Source organism: Chiloscyllium punctatum, chromosome X (assembly GCF_047496795.1).
Source record: "Chiloscyllium punctatum isolate Juve2018m chromosome X, sChiPun1.3, whole genome shotgun sequence".
In the NCBI taxonomy this organism is placed as follows: domain Eukaryota; kingdom Metazoa; phylum Chordata; class Chondrichthyes; order Orectolobiformes; family Hemiscylliidae; genus Chiloscyllium; species Chiloscyllium punctatum.
This window is the reverse complement of record NC_092791.1, coordinates 28,333,628-28,348,417: the sequence shown is the minus strand read 5'-3', so window position 1 is coordinate 28,348,417 and position 14,790 is coordinate 28,333,628. Positions and strand designations below refer to the sequence as shown.

The 14,790-nt window shown below is 44.9% G+C and overlaps 1 protein-coding gene across 7 annotated transcripts in view; it reads left to right on the top strand.

Annotated features, from left to right (window-relative positions):
• Positions 1–14,790, top strand: part of LOC140471286 (RNA-binding motif, single-stranded-interacting protein 2-like) — a 247,305-nt gene that overhangs the window by 185,462 nt on the left and 47,053 nt on the right. The window lies entirely within an intron of this gene.

Here is a 14,790-nt window from a genome sequence, read left to right as displayed (position 1 = left end):
GCGTGGCGATATTGAGGAAGGGAAGGACAGCATCTTTCATCCACTATCACCATTCCCCCACCCCCACCCCCCATGCCTATTTCTCATCTCTGTTCTATCCTCATGCCCACCCACTATTATCTTTGCTTGATTTATTGTTGTAAACCACATTTTGCAGTTCATAGATCATAAGCTGATTATCATTTGCTGCTGAAGTAGGCCTTCGGCCCCTCAGGCCTGTTCCGCTAGTAATAAGAGCATGGCTGATCCAATTGAGGTGCCAATTCCTCTTTCCTGTCTGTCCCCCGAACCTTTCACTCCCTTGTTCATCAAAAATCTGTCTAACTCAGCCTTGAATATATTCAGTGACCCCATCTCAAGTGTCACATTTGCAGTCACCTGGGGAGAGAATTCAACAGATTAACAACCATCTGAGACACAAAACACCCTTCTTTGTCTCAGTCTTAAATGGGAGAGCCTTGTCTTGAAGCTGTGACCTCTCCATCCACATTTTGGATTCCCTGGGAAAAGATTCTGCAGTGTCTAATCTGTCAAACCCCCCTCAGGTATGGTTCAATAAAGTTGCCTCTCATTCTTCTTAACTCCAAAAAGTATAAGCCCAACCTGCTCAACCTTTCTTCACGATCAGCCCCTCATCCCAGGAATCAGCCAAGTTAGCCTTCTCTGAACTGTTAAATTATCATCATCAAATTATAAACAGTATTTAAGGGAGACTACATTGACGTCCATGACACGAGACAGTTGGAGAGGGGGTGATTTGGGGGGAATGTGGAATATACACACCTTAATTTGCGCTCACTACGACTCAAGTAAGGTCTGATTGCACATAGAAAATAGGACCAGCAAAGCCATTCAATATAATGATGGCTGATCATTCATCTCAGTCCCCTGTTCCCACTTTGTCTCCATACCCTTTGATCCCTTTAGTTCCTAAAAACCATATCTAACTCCTTCTTGAAAACATTCAATGTTTTGACCTTGGTCACTTTCTATGACAGAGAATTCCACAGGCTCCCCACTCTCTTGAGTGAAGACATTGCTCTTCATCCTAGTCCTAAATGGTCTACCCCGATCCTTAGACTATGATCCCTGATTCTGGACTCCCTGGTCATTGAGGAACATATTTGCTGCATTTACCCTGTCTAGTCCTGTTGGGCATTTAATTTTTGTACCAGCATTAGGCCTGGTATCCTTTTGGCATTATGAGGCCTGTCAATCTCAGGTGGTTGTGTGTGTCATGGTGGTGGTGGTTTGGGGGTGGGGAGGGCAGGATTGTGTTGAGGGTGAGGTAGGATCTCACAGAACTGACATCATTTCAGAAAAAGCTCAAAAGGCATCTCGAGCAACCCACATTATATTGAGTCCTTCACTCCCTCCATAGCTTCACCCCTGCAATATCCAGCAGCCCCACACACCTCTGGGATCTCTGCACCCTTGGATCTCTTGCACATTCCAAATTTCATTGCTCCATCACTGGTGCCTGTACCTTCAGCTTCCTGAGCCCTCCCATCCTGAGCCTCCCTGCCTGCGGATCTCTTGGAGGAGATCCTTTTAAGGTGCACCTTAAGACTCTCTGACCAGATGTTTGATCACCTCCCAAATCTCTGCTCTATAGCTGATGGTCAAAGTTTGTTTGCATTGTTTGGAGCATTTGGGGATGGTTTGCTGCACAAAAGACAGAATATAAATGCAAATTAGCCAGGACCCTCATGGTGCAGTGATAATGTTCTTGCCTCTGGGCCAGGAGGCTCATGTTCAAGTCCCACCTGTCCTGGAAGCTTTGAACAGTTTGATTAAAAATAAAATTTATAAATACGAGTTGTTGTTTGATTTTTTTTGCTTGTGTGTGGTTTCAGCAGACTTCCCTTTCACCATCAAGACTTTGTATTAAATCCAGCCAGGATTCATGAAAATTATTGCTTTTGCTCGCTGTGGGAAAGGGGTTTGGGCAGTTCTAACTCAAGTGTCCAGTAGATACAAACTACAATGACAGCTGACCCATCCACACTGTGTTAGTTGGCACTGCTGGCAGGACTTTCCTCATTGTGCGCTAAGCATTACTTCTGCTCTCCACCTTGTGCATTGTAAGGCGCTATTTTCGCACTAATGGGCTGGCAGAGATCTGATTGCACGATGACAGATGCGCAAACCTACACTGCATTGTGCCTGCACCAAACACTGTCAGCAATGAACTGTGGAAACTGGGAGCTGCAGCAAATTGTTGCAAAGACCACTATGTTGCTTCTGCCTCTTGGGATCTTTGTTCTGAGTGGGCTTTTCACACATCCAGAAAAAGCTTCTGTCTCCAGAAGGCCCTTCGAGGTTACACTTCTGTATTTTGTGAACAAAATGTGGCAGCCTGCGTTAACATTTTCATTTTGCAAAGGTTGTCTTGCTGTCTATTTAATATGTCTTATTTTTGGCTCCTATTTAAATATTCCCAGACTTCTGGAGCAATTTAATAAATGTTTCAGATTGTGAGTCATATGTCTATAGGCACCACGTATTAGTGTTGAGAGAATCTATATTGTAACGTAAGAAAAATGTAACTCAATTTTGCCTCTGTCTTCCTAGTTTCTATTCGCGCTTTAAAATGTTCAATATGTTGCACTGTCAATAATAACACAGTGAAGCTTGTTGTGTACCTACCCCTGAATAGATTGTGTGATGCCAAAGGTAGTTTTCATGTGCTTTTTTGCTATAATATTGTGTAGTTCTGTGGAGCTGCAGAAAATGAAAGAACATGTTTTATAGTCTGTAATTTGATATAGTAAATGGCAAATTATTAATCTCCCTGACCTTTCATTCTGCTCGGTCTCAGTACCAGTAGCAACCAGGCAAATGTTATTGAAGACATAACACCTCGATATAAGCAGTTGCTTTAGTAAGACAGTTGATGGTGCAAGGTTAATCAGTGGTCTATGGATCCTTGTGTTCAAAATGTCATTTTCACAGATCAAAGCTGACAGCTGAATCTCAAAATTGAGGATCCTTTTTGAGCTTTAAATTTCAACTTCCGTTTAGGAAAAGATGTTCATTCTTCACCTGCTAACCTGACAGTTGAACTCCTGGCCTAGTGAATGGTGCCACTCCTGTAAATGACTTGCTGTCTTAACCATCTGGTCAAAAAGGCTGGACAACTTTCTCACCATAACAGGTTAGCAGGCTGGTGAGGTAGTGAATGAAATAGCGGTTTGAAAAAGTCATATTGCTGCAACCGGCGGAGGGAGTGTTCCTCTGGTTGTTGGGAGCTTTAACTTCTCCATCGCAAGGTTGCATGGCCCACATGGGTGTGCTCAATGTCACTAACACATTCCCCAAATTGGAAAAGGCCTCCATTCCCCATCCTTGTTAGATCCAGAATTGACAAAAACACACATTAATTAGTTTCTGCTACCTCAGATATTGCAAAAATGTTGTCACATGTGATGTACGGAGATTGGTTTTGAAATAAGTTGAAGAGAGGGTCTGTCACACAGAGGTCATTGGCTGTTGGCATTAGGTGGAAGCAAACGCTCACTTCATGACTTTGCTCATGCTTCAGTTGCTGACATGATTTGAACAGAAAGTTTTCAAAACCGAGAGCCTTGTTTTTCTTGGTTCCAGCTGCCTGGGCCTTGATGGAAGTTGTGCGCCTCAAATTGGATTGGATCATAAACCCTTCCAGTCGAGATCAAAATGATTTGCTTGTATTTCTTTTTATTTAGTCCACTGTATTTGCTGCTCTCAACACAGTCACCTCGACTGCAGGGAGAACACATGCAGACCGGGTGCCTGCTTAGCAAAACACCTCCGCTCAATCTGCAAGCACAACCCCATCATTTTCATTCCCCCATCTTGCCCCCACCCTGACCTCTCTGTCCTTGGCCTACTGCACTGTTCTAGTGAAGCTCAATGCAGGCTTGAGGAACGGCTCCTCGTTTTCTGATTAGGCACAATCCAGCCTTTTGGACTTGATATGGAGTTCAGCTTGTTCAAATAGTAATCCCTGCCTTCCCCATCTTGTTTATTCTATCTTTGTGTGTTTCAGTCTTGCTCTCATTTTTCCTTTATTTTTCACTTTGGTCGATGGCTATTCATCACTCTGCCATTCACCCCTTCTTTAGACACATCTTTACTTATCCCGTTACAACTCACTTGGCTTTTCACCATCAACACTTTTGTCATTAATCTCCCCTGCCCTATCACAGATCTTCCTCTGTGTTCTCCCCACTCCAAACCTGAGACATTAACTACGTAAGACCATAGGAGCAGAAGTAGGCCATTCAGCCCATTGAGTCTCCTCTGCCATTCAATGAGATAATGGCTGAATTGATGATCCTTAACTCCATTTTCTTGCCTTTACCCCATAACCCTTGATTTCCCTTACTGATTGAAAATCTATCTCAACCTTCAATACGGTTAAGAACCCAGGCTCGCCAGTTACACAACTATTGTGACATAATGGATAACAGCACAATTTAGAAAACATTTTTCTCCGACGCATGTAGAGACCAGATCTTGGTGACACTGAATGAAACTCTGTTTTCTCTGTCCACAGATGCTGCTAGACCTGCTGAGTTTCTCCAGCATTCTCTATTTAGGGATCAGAGCAGGAAACCCATGTAGTTTTTAATCCTCTTTTCCCTGTGTACAGGTCATTGTGAGGTTATCAAAGTTGTCTTTGGGATGTGAGCATTTATTTGCCATACCTAATTTTCTTCCTGAGATGTTCACCCTGTGCCAATAGTTACTGCTAGTAGGAGAGAAATGAGTACTTGAGTGTGAGCCAGTCACTAGAAGTGTAACAAGCTACAGTCGTGTGAAGTGGTGAGATTGTGGTATTATGGTAATGTCACTGGATTGGTAAACCTAGCAACTTAGATTAATGCTGTCGGGACATAGGTTTAAACTCCACTGTGGCAGCTGGTGGAAGTTACATTTAACGGATAAAAGCTGCAAAGTTAAAAATCATGCATCACCAAGTTATAGTCCTACAGGTTTATTTGGAAGCACTAGCTTTCGAAGTACTGCTCCTTCAGGTGGTTGTGGAGTATAAGATCGTAAGACACAGAATTTATAGCAAAAGGTTTTCTACTTCACAACCACCTGATGAAGGAGCAGCGCTCTGAAAGCTAGTGCTTCCAAATAAACCTGTTGGACGATAACCCTGGTGTTGTGTGATTTTTAACTTTGTCCGCCTCAGTCCAACACCAGCATCTCCAAATCATGGATAAAAGGTAGACATCAATGCTGGTGACTGTGAAATATCTGTTTACAAAAAAAACCCATCTGGTTACCACATAACCACTGTATATTAGTTCACTGATGTGAAATACCAAGGGAAATCTGCCATCCTTACCCAGTCTGGCCTACATGTGACTCCGGACCCACAGGAATGTGGCTGACTCTTAACCACCCTTTGAGCAATCCTCTCAGGTCAACGGCTGAGCTTGTCACTGATGCCCACAACCCATGGAAGAATAAAAAAAAGGGCCCACTTCAGCATGGTATGTCATTCGGGGGCAATATAGGAAGAGCCTGATCTGTCCACCATTTATTCAAATCATGGCCAATCTGTATCTTTACTGCATCTACTCACCTTGGTTCTACATCCATCAATATTCATGGTTTGCAAATGTCTGTTGATCTTAATTTTATTATTTTTACTTCACCCTCAGTCTCAACTACTTTTTACAGTGAGTTCCAGATTTCCACTCCCCGTTATCACTTTGGTGGCAAAAACAGGAATGCAGATTATTATTTGAATGGTGGAAGTTTAGGAAAAGGTGAGGTGCAATGAGATCTTGGTGTCATGGTGGAACAGTCGCTGAAGGTTGGCATTAAGGTACAACAGGCAGTACGGAAAGCTAATGGCATGCTGGCCTTCCTAGCGAGAGGATTGGAGTAGGGATGTCTTGCTGCAGTTATACAGGGCCTTGGTGAGGCCATTCCTTGAGTACTGTGTGCAGTTTTGGTCTCCCAGTCTGAGGAAGGACATTCTTGCTATTGAGGGAGTCCAGTGAAGGTTCACTAGACTGATTCCCAGGATGGCGGGAATGACATATGAGGAAAGACTGGATCGACTAGACTTGTATTCACTGGAATTTAGAAGAATGAGGGGGGCTTTCGTAGAAACATGTAAAATCCTGATGGGACTGGACAGGCTAGATGTAGGAAGAATGTTCCTGATCTTGGGGAAGTCTAGAACTAGGGATCACACTAACAATGAGGGATAAGCCATTCAGAACCAAAATGAGCAAGAATTTCTTTGCTCAGAGATTTGTGAACCTGTGGAATTCTCTCCCACGGAAAGCTGTTGTGGTCAGTTTGTTTGATATATTCAAAAGGGAGCTGGATGTGGCCCTTGCAGCTAAAGGGATCAAAAGATATGGAGAGAAAGTGGGAGTGGGATATGGAGGTTGCATGATCAGTCACGATCCGATTGAATGGTGGTGCAGGCTTGAATGGCCTATTCCTGTACCTATTTTTTATGTTTCGAAGTTATGCGAAGGAGCCCTTCCTCATTGGTTGAGCAAATTCCCCTGATTGGCTGAGCTCTAATTTTACGGTGATGTCCCTTTGTCCCAAACACCCCCAAACCCCAAGAATACCTTTTGATCAGACACAATAGAATTGCAGTTCTACAACTATCAATGGGTACCCAATTGGTGGCCACACTGCATCTGTGAGAAAGAAGGGGCTATACAAATTTCCTAATCCTGTCACCCTCCCCACCCATACTGGATCATTTACAGGATACAGGGGAACCTCAGGTCCCTGTGCTACATACCTCCCAAAGTAAGGCATTGGGGATTCCCAGTTGGGAAGCTGAGAGGCCTTGAAACCACTGACGCCAGTAGCAGCAGTGTATATCACCTACAAGATGCACTGCAGCAACTCCCCAAGGCTCTTGAGAGAGCAGTTTCTAAACTCACAGCCTCTACTATCTAAAAAGACAAAGACAGCAGGTACATGAGAACACCATCCCCTGCAAGTTTCCCTCCAAACCACTCACCATCCTGGCTTGGAAATCACCGTTCCTTCAGTGTCGCTGGGTCAAAATCCTGGAATTCCCTCCCTAAGGACATTGTTAGTCAATCTGCAGCAGTTCAAGAAGGCAGCTCACTACCACATGTAAAGGGGTAACTAGGTTTGGACAACAAACACTGGTGCAGCTAGTGATGCCCACATCCTGTGAAATATTTTTTATAAAAACGTGCCCAAATCAATTAAATGACTGCTCTCCCTGATTAGGGGATCTTGCTGTGCCCACATAGCTGCTGTGTGTTTCCCAGCATGCCCAGTAAAGTGCTTTGAGGTGTGTAAGGTCAATGTAGATAGCAGTTCTCTCTTTATGAAGGCCTCAAATCCTCGTTTGACGTTTTGTTGTGGTTTAACAGAAGGATGACTTTAAGAAGCTGCCTTTCTTTCTTAACTTCACAATACCTTTCTTGTCTAATTCCCTGAGGGAGCATGTAACGTAAACTGGAATGGAATTTGCTGCATTGGTGCCAGCAAGCTGTAGAGAGACAACATTAACACAGGGCCGAAGATGTGCTTTTTTTACTGGGAGGGTTATTTAATAGGATTAGCTCCTGGTCACTATAGCTTGGTGTGTGCTTCGCACTTAGGGGTGAGGGGACAGCCATTCATGAGTGGGTGGGGGTGTAAGGAGGAGACCAGCTATTTGGTTAGCTCATTGACATGATGCAACAGAAAAGCAGCTGTCAGTCCTCATTCTGCAAGCTGGAGTATCACAAAGCTGGCCCGTGACACTTGCTAATTGTTCCACATTCTTGGCTTTTGGTCAAATGCCAGGCACTGAGAACTGGGGAGTAGTTTTTCCCACCACCTCCTCTTGTGAAGAAAACTATCAGTTGCTCTTGTTGTCTCCCTCCGTGTGTGTGTACCCTCAGCTGAATGGAATGCTTTGACGTTCTATTATACTGATTATTTGGGCCTATTCAGGCCTGCCTGTTGAAAAGGGCTTTTAAGGAAAAACAAATCACCTCAGTTTAGTGTATTAAATCATCTCAAACACTTCTGGAGAGTGGCTTCTGTAGTGTGGACGACTGCACTTGTATGCCATTGTCTGCTTGCTGTTGACCTTATGCAGCTTCAGCCTGACAGAGCTTTCCACGGAAATTAATCTGGAGCTTGATCAGTTCAAGAATAATTCCTGTTGTGAACACAAGGATGTTAAAGAGAAGGTCTCCCTGCCCCACCAACATTTAGCTGCTATGTCATCTTATGGCCTTATAACTATATTCATGGCTGAAATAGACAGGTTTGTAATCAGTGACGGAATTAAAGATTATGTGGAAAAGGCAGAAAAGTGGAATTGAGGATGATCAGATCAGATGTGATCTCATTGAATGGTGGAGCAGACTCAATGGGCTGAATGGCCTACTGCTTCTTTGTTTTAATAGTCAATGATCAATCTTAACTCCATCTTTCCACACTATCCTCAAATTTCCTTTTCTGCTTATGAATCTATTGATGGGGCGAATCTACAACCCTCTGAGGCAGGGAATTCCAAAGATCCACAACACTGCAAGAGTGAAGAAATTTCTCCTCATTCTCAGTCCAAAATGATTGTCCCCTCATTTTGAGACCGTGCTCTTCCTGTGTTCTAAGCTCCCTAGCCAGTGAGAAGCAATTTCTCATTCTCAACCCTGTCACGCCCCATTCAGAATTTTACATTATTCAATACGATTGCCTCTCATTCTTCTAAAGATTAGATAAATCCTTCTCCACCCAGAAGTGTGTTTTTGTTGACTTTTACCCTTGTGTCAGGTCTGGCCATATCAGCATCTTGGCACAGCGACCTTCTGACCAGCTGCCACTTGCTTTGATTCTGGCAGGATGCAGCACGAGGGCCATCTTACACCAAGACAGCGATTCCAGCTTAGGCATTCGAGCCAGTGGAGTTCTCTGGAATCAGGAGTTGCCCTGGGACTACTCGCCAGTTCTCCAAACCATGGCTCAATGCAGTCCAGGGCTGTTATCAATAGGAGATGAGGAAGAGTCATGATAGCGGTCAAGGTTGCCCTCCCAGTAGTCCGATTGCCACTCTGTCACTGTGTGTGAATGGGGAGCCAGTGGGTAAGAGGCTGTTTCAATGCCCGTATCACCTTAGTTGATGGATTGGGGAAAAGAAAATGGAGGAAAAGAAATTGGCAAAGCAATGCCAGAACATGGTTAGACATCTGGCAGACTCCAGGCGCAACAAAGCTGTGGTATTTGCAGTGATGCTTTGCCAATTACCAGTCATGACTGAACAGTGCAAGAGTGAAAACAGCCAAATGAAATAAGCAAGAAAGCTCCATTTGTAGGTTTCAAGGGGTGAATAGAGATGCAAATAAGTGCTGGGGGCAGAGGGGCAGGGAGAGTTGCTGAGTGGGGGTGGCAGTCCAAAGTGGAAGGATATCATCAAGGCAGGTACACTTTGGAATGAACTGCCCTTTTTATTTTTACATATCCAACTCTGTGGTTGAAATCTCTAATGGCTGTTTTTCCTGGATTCTTGGAACACGAGGTAATGGGCCCTTTTCTCTTCCAAGAACTGTTAATCAAGCATTTGCCACGAGTTGAGTGCAGGACTGAAACTGTCATTCAGAGCAGCTGGGAAATCTCCATGCTGTAACCAGCAGTGAAACATTTGCTCAGTCTGTAACTGAGTGTTCCTTCCACTACCCTCCAGCCAACCTCACTATTCTCCCTCTCCCTCTCTCTTTCTTTCTCCCAAACAGTGTGCTTCAGGAACAGCTTTGTTGACAGACCATTAACTCTTTTGTTGCCCGATTTAATTAGTGTGCCCACAAAAGCTAAGCTCCTGTCGCTGATCTCTGAATCTTCCCGTGCTGGCCCACAGTTTTGACTTTTTTTTCCAAGTTGGTTGAATCATGTTAGTTCTTTCTCTCTGTGCCGTGGAAATCAATGCCCATTTCTTGTGCATGGCTGGTTGTCCCTCTGCCAATGCCCAATGCCACACGGAACTGTAAAGAGGGAATACCATGATATTAGTGCCAAGATGTTGAGTGCCATATTGACAGCACACTAAAGCAGCATCTCAAATAGAACCACATTGTAAATGGGACATGATGTTGGATTGACTGTGATAGAGAGAAAGGGGAGTAATGTGGTGATCTTTGAGGGAGATTTCAGGGTCTGGAAGGATCATCTTCAGTGGAAGAGTTGAAGGTGGTGGAGAGACAGGCTTCGATGGGAGGGCTGAGACACTACAAGATAGTCTTTAGTGGAAGAGTTGAGGTACTACAGGGTAGACTTCAATGGGAAAGGAACAGGGCATTGTTCAGGGCCAAAAGCAATGGCCATAGGCCCTTGCATGATTATGTAGTGTATCCAGTGAGTGATATTTGACTAGGAGAGCCATTATCTCACTGGATAGTTTTGATAGGCCCAATGTCGACATCAAGCTTTCATGGTGAGCAGATGACTGAGGCTCTGTTCATGAGGTTGCTGGTCAGATTGCTCTTCGAACATATGGGTCTGTAGGAAACCCGACCTATATATTCATCAGTGAAAGTTGGCTTTTGATAGATTTTTTTGATATCTGGTTGGTATGGACGGGTTGGACCGAAGGGTCTGTTTCCATGCTGTACATCTCTATGACTCTATTCATTTTTATGCAATGAGGACGTTGCTGTCTGGCCAACATTTATGTCCCATCCCTCATTGCCCATAAAAAGGTCATGGTGAGCTGCTGCCCTGAGCTGCTGTAATCCATGTGCTGTGGGTTGACCCACAATGCCATTAGGGAAGGAATTTCAGGATTTTGACCCAATGCCACTGAAGGAACAGCGATATATTTCCAAGTCAGGATGGTGAGTGGCTTGGAGGGGAACTTGAAGGTGGTGGTGTTCCCATGTATCTGCTGCCCTTGTCCTTCTAGGTGGAAGTGGTTGTGGGTTTGAAAGGTGCTGTCTGAGGATCTTTGGTAAATTTTGGCAGTGCATCTTGTAGATAGTACATACTGCTACTACTGAGGGGGGGTGGATGTTTGTGGATGTGGTGCCAATCAAATGGGCTCCTTTGTCCTGGATGGTGTCGAGCTTCTTGAGTGTTGTTGGAGCTGCCCCCATCCAGGCAAGTGGGGAGTATTCCATCACACTCCTGACTGGTGCCTTGTAGATGGTGAACAGGCTTTGTGGAGTCAGGAGATGAGTTACTCGCTGCAGGATTCCTAGCCGCTGACCTACTCTTGGAGCCACTGTGTTTATGTGGTGAGTCCAGTTGAGCTTCTGGTCAATGATAACACCCAGAATATTGATAGTGAGGGATTCAGTGAAGTTAACACCGTTGAATGTTATGGGGCAGTGATTAGATTATCTTTTATTGGTGATGGTAATAGCCTGACATTTGTGTGGTCAAGTGTTACTTTCCACTTGTCAGCCCAAGCTTGGACACTGTCCAGATCTTGCTGCATTTGAGCATGGACTACTTTAGTATCTGAGGAGATGCAAATGCTGGTCAACGTAGTGCAATCATCGGTGAACTTCCCCACTTCTGTCCTTATGATGGAGGGTCATTGATGAAGCAGCTGAAGATGGTTGTGCCTGGGACACTACCCTGAGGAATTCCTGCAGAGATGTCCTGGAGCTGAGATAACTGACCTCCAACAACCACAACGGTCTTCCTATGTGTCAGGTATGACTCCAACCACTGCAGCGTTTGCGCCTCCCCCCCCCCACCATTACCCATTGATTTCAGTTTTGCTCGGGCTCCTTGATGTCACACTCGGTCGAATGCAGCCTTGATGTCAAGGGCTGTCACTCTCCCCTCCCCTCTGGAATTCAGCTCTTTTGTCCATGTTTGAACCAAGGCTGTAATGAGGTCAGGAGCTGAGTGACCCTGGTGGAACCCAAACTGGGTGTCACTGAGCAGGTTATTGCTGAGCAGGTGCTGCTTGATAGCACAGTGGATGACACCTTCCATCACTTTACTGATGATCGAGAGTAGACTGATGTGGTGGTAATTGATCAGGTTGGGTTTGTGTACAGGACATACCTGGGTAATTTCCCACATTGTCGGTTGGATGTCAGTGTTGTAACTGTACTGGACCAGCTTGGCGAGGGGAGCGGCAAGGTTGGGAGCACAAGCCTTCAGTACACTTGCTGGAATGTGGTCAGGGCCCTTAGCCTTTGCAGTATCTAGTGTCTCCAACTGTTTCTTGGTATCATGTGGAGTGAATCCGATTGGCTGAAGATTGGTTTCTGTGATGTTGGGGACCACTGGAGGGGGCTGAGATGGATCATCCACTCAGCACTTCTGGCTGAAGATTGCTGTGAAAGTCTCAGCCTTATCGTTTGCACTGCTGTGTTGGGCTCTTCCATCATTGAGGGTGGGGATATTTGTGGAGCCACCTCCTCCAGTGAGTTGTTTAATCATTCACCACCATTCACCACTGGATGTGGCAGGACTGCAGAGTTTGGATCTGATCCATTGGTTGTGGGATTGCTTAGCTCTGTCCATCACTTGCTGCTTATGCTGTTTGGCTTGCAAGTAGTCCTGTTTGGTAGCTTCACCAGGTTGACAGCTCAACCTCAGGTACACCTGGTACTGCTCCTGGCATGTGCTCCTGCACTCTCCATTGAACCAGGGTTGATCCCCTGGCTTGATGGTAATGGTTGAGTGGGGGATATGCCAGAATGTGAGGGTATAGATTGTGCTGGAGTATAATTGTGCTGCTGTTGGTGGCCCACAGTGCATCATGGATGCCCAGTCTTGAGTTGCAAATCTGTTTGAAGTCTGTCCCATTTAGCATGGTGATAGTGCCACACAACAGGATGAAGGTTACTCTCAATGTGATGGCGGGACTTTGTCTCCACAACGACTATGCAGTCGTCGCTGATACCAATACTGTCATGGAGAGATGTATCTGCAGCCGACAGATTGGTAAGGACATGGTCCAGTAGGTGTTTCCCTCTTGTTGCTTCCCTCACCAACTGCTGCAGACCCAGTCTAGCAACTGTGTCCTTTAGGACCCAGCGAGCTCGCTCTGTAGTGCTACTGCCAAGCCACTCTTGGTAGTGGACATTGAAATCCCCCACTCAGAATACAGCTTGTACCCTTGCCACCCACTGTGCTTCCTCTAAGTGTTGTTCAACATGGAGAAATATTGATTCATCAGCTGAGGGATAGCGTTATGTGGCAATCAGCAGGAGGGTTCCTTACCCATGTTTCACCTGAAGTCATGAGCCTTCATGGGGTCCGGAGTCTATGCTGAGGATTCCCAGGGCAACTTCCTCCCAACTGTATCCCACTGTGCCACCACCTCTGCTGGGTCTGTCCTGCCAGTGAGACAGGACTTATCCAGCGATGATGATGGTAGTGTCTGGGACATAGTCATACTCATGGAATCATACTTTACAGACAATGTCAGATTTCTAATTTTGGCACTAGCAAGGAGGACCCTGCAGGGTCAATAGGGCTGATTCTGCTGCTGTCTTTTCCAGTGTCAAGGTTGATGTCAGGTGACCCTTCAATTTCATTTCATTGAGACTTTGTAGCGATTGGTACAACTGAATGACCCTTTCAGAGGGCAGTTGAGAGCCAACCACATTGCTGTATGTAGATCAGACCAGGTGAGGATGGCAGATTTCCTTCCCTGAAGGACATTAGTGAACCAGGTGAGGTTTTCCAACAATCAGCAATGATTTAATGGTCATCAGCAGATTCTTAATTCCAGATTTTTAAAATTGAATTAAAATTCCATCATCTGCTGTGGCGGGATTCAAACACATGGTCCCAGAACATTGATTTTCTGGATTAATAGTCTGGAGATAATACCACTAGGCCATCGCCTTCCTTTGATATACAGATGTAGTAGAGAAGCCAACTAATCTATCTAAGGAAAGGCAGCTGATCTTGTTGCTTCATTTCAATGGTAAATTTGAGCCCACGATGGAGTGGATTCAAATATTGTAAATGTATCACCTAGACATCAGGCGTTTGCAAGAAGTAGGAGGTTAGTGGTGATTCTACTGAAGACACACTTCTCCTGGTAATCGTTAAAGATGTTAGCAAGAGCTGAGCCTCAAGGAGGTCCCATGGTAGCGTCATCTGTTTGGGCATTCTGGTTTCATCAAACAGTGCCCAGTCTGTCTCTGGTTGCCCTGGAAGGGGAAGATGTCTTAAGCATCTGAACAATGGATGAAGCTAGCTGTCTCAAGCAGCTACTATTGCAGTAAACACACAAGTGACTTTCATCACTAACAGGATGCATTTGCCTGTCACACCAATCAGTAATGTGATATGAGTTTCAGTACCGATATGATGTCAGGTATGTAGGCCGTACTCAATAACTGGCAGATCATATCAAATAACACTTCCTTTTGACTGTCCATAGTGGGCAGTTTGCCAACTGCACTCAACCAACCTGTCCTTACAAAATTCAGAACGTACTCTCCAGTATGAAATGTGATTTTACTATTGGGCAACATTTACTAAGTAACCCTAACTATATACAAAGTTCACTGGAATCCAATTTTAACAGAATCAGTTGGGCTTGCATTGTGCATATATTAACACATAGGCCTCTGTTGTTTTTTCACAGTGGTAAAGGGTTGTAGAGCTGCCAATCCTTGCTGCATTCCCCCATGGTAACACCCTGACCAATCAGAATTCACCTGTCTGGCCTGAGTTTAATCAGCTAACAAAGATTGACAATTAATACTTCCTGCTGCATCTCCATGCCAACCATTGTCCTACCATCATCACCCTCTTCTCACACTGTATAAATTGGTGTTTCCTTTCAAAGTTTGATTTCTTGCATTCCAGTCCTGA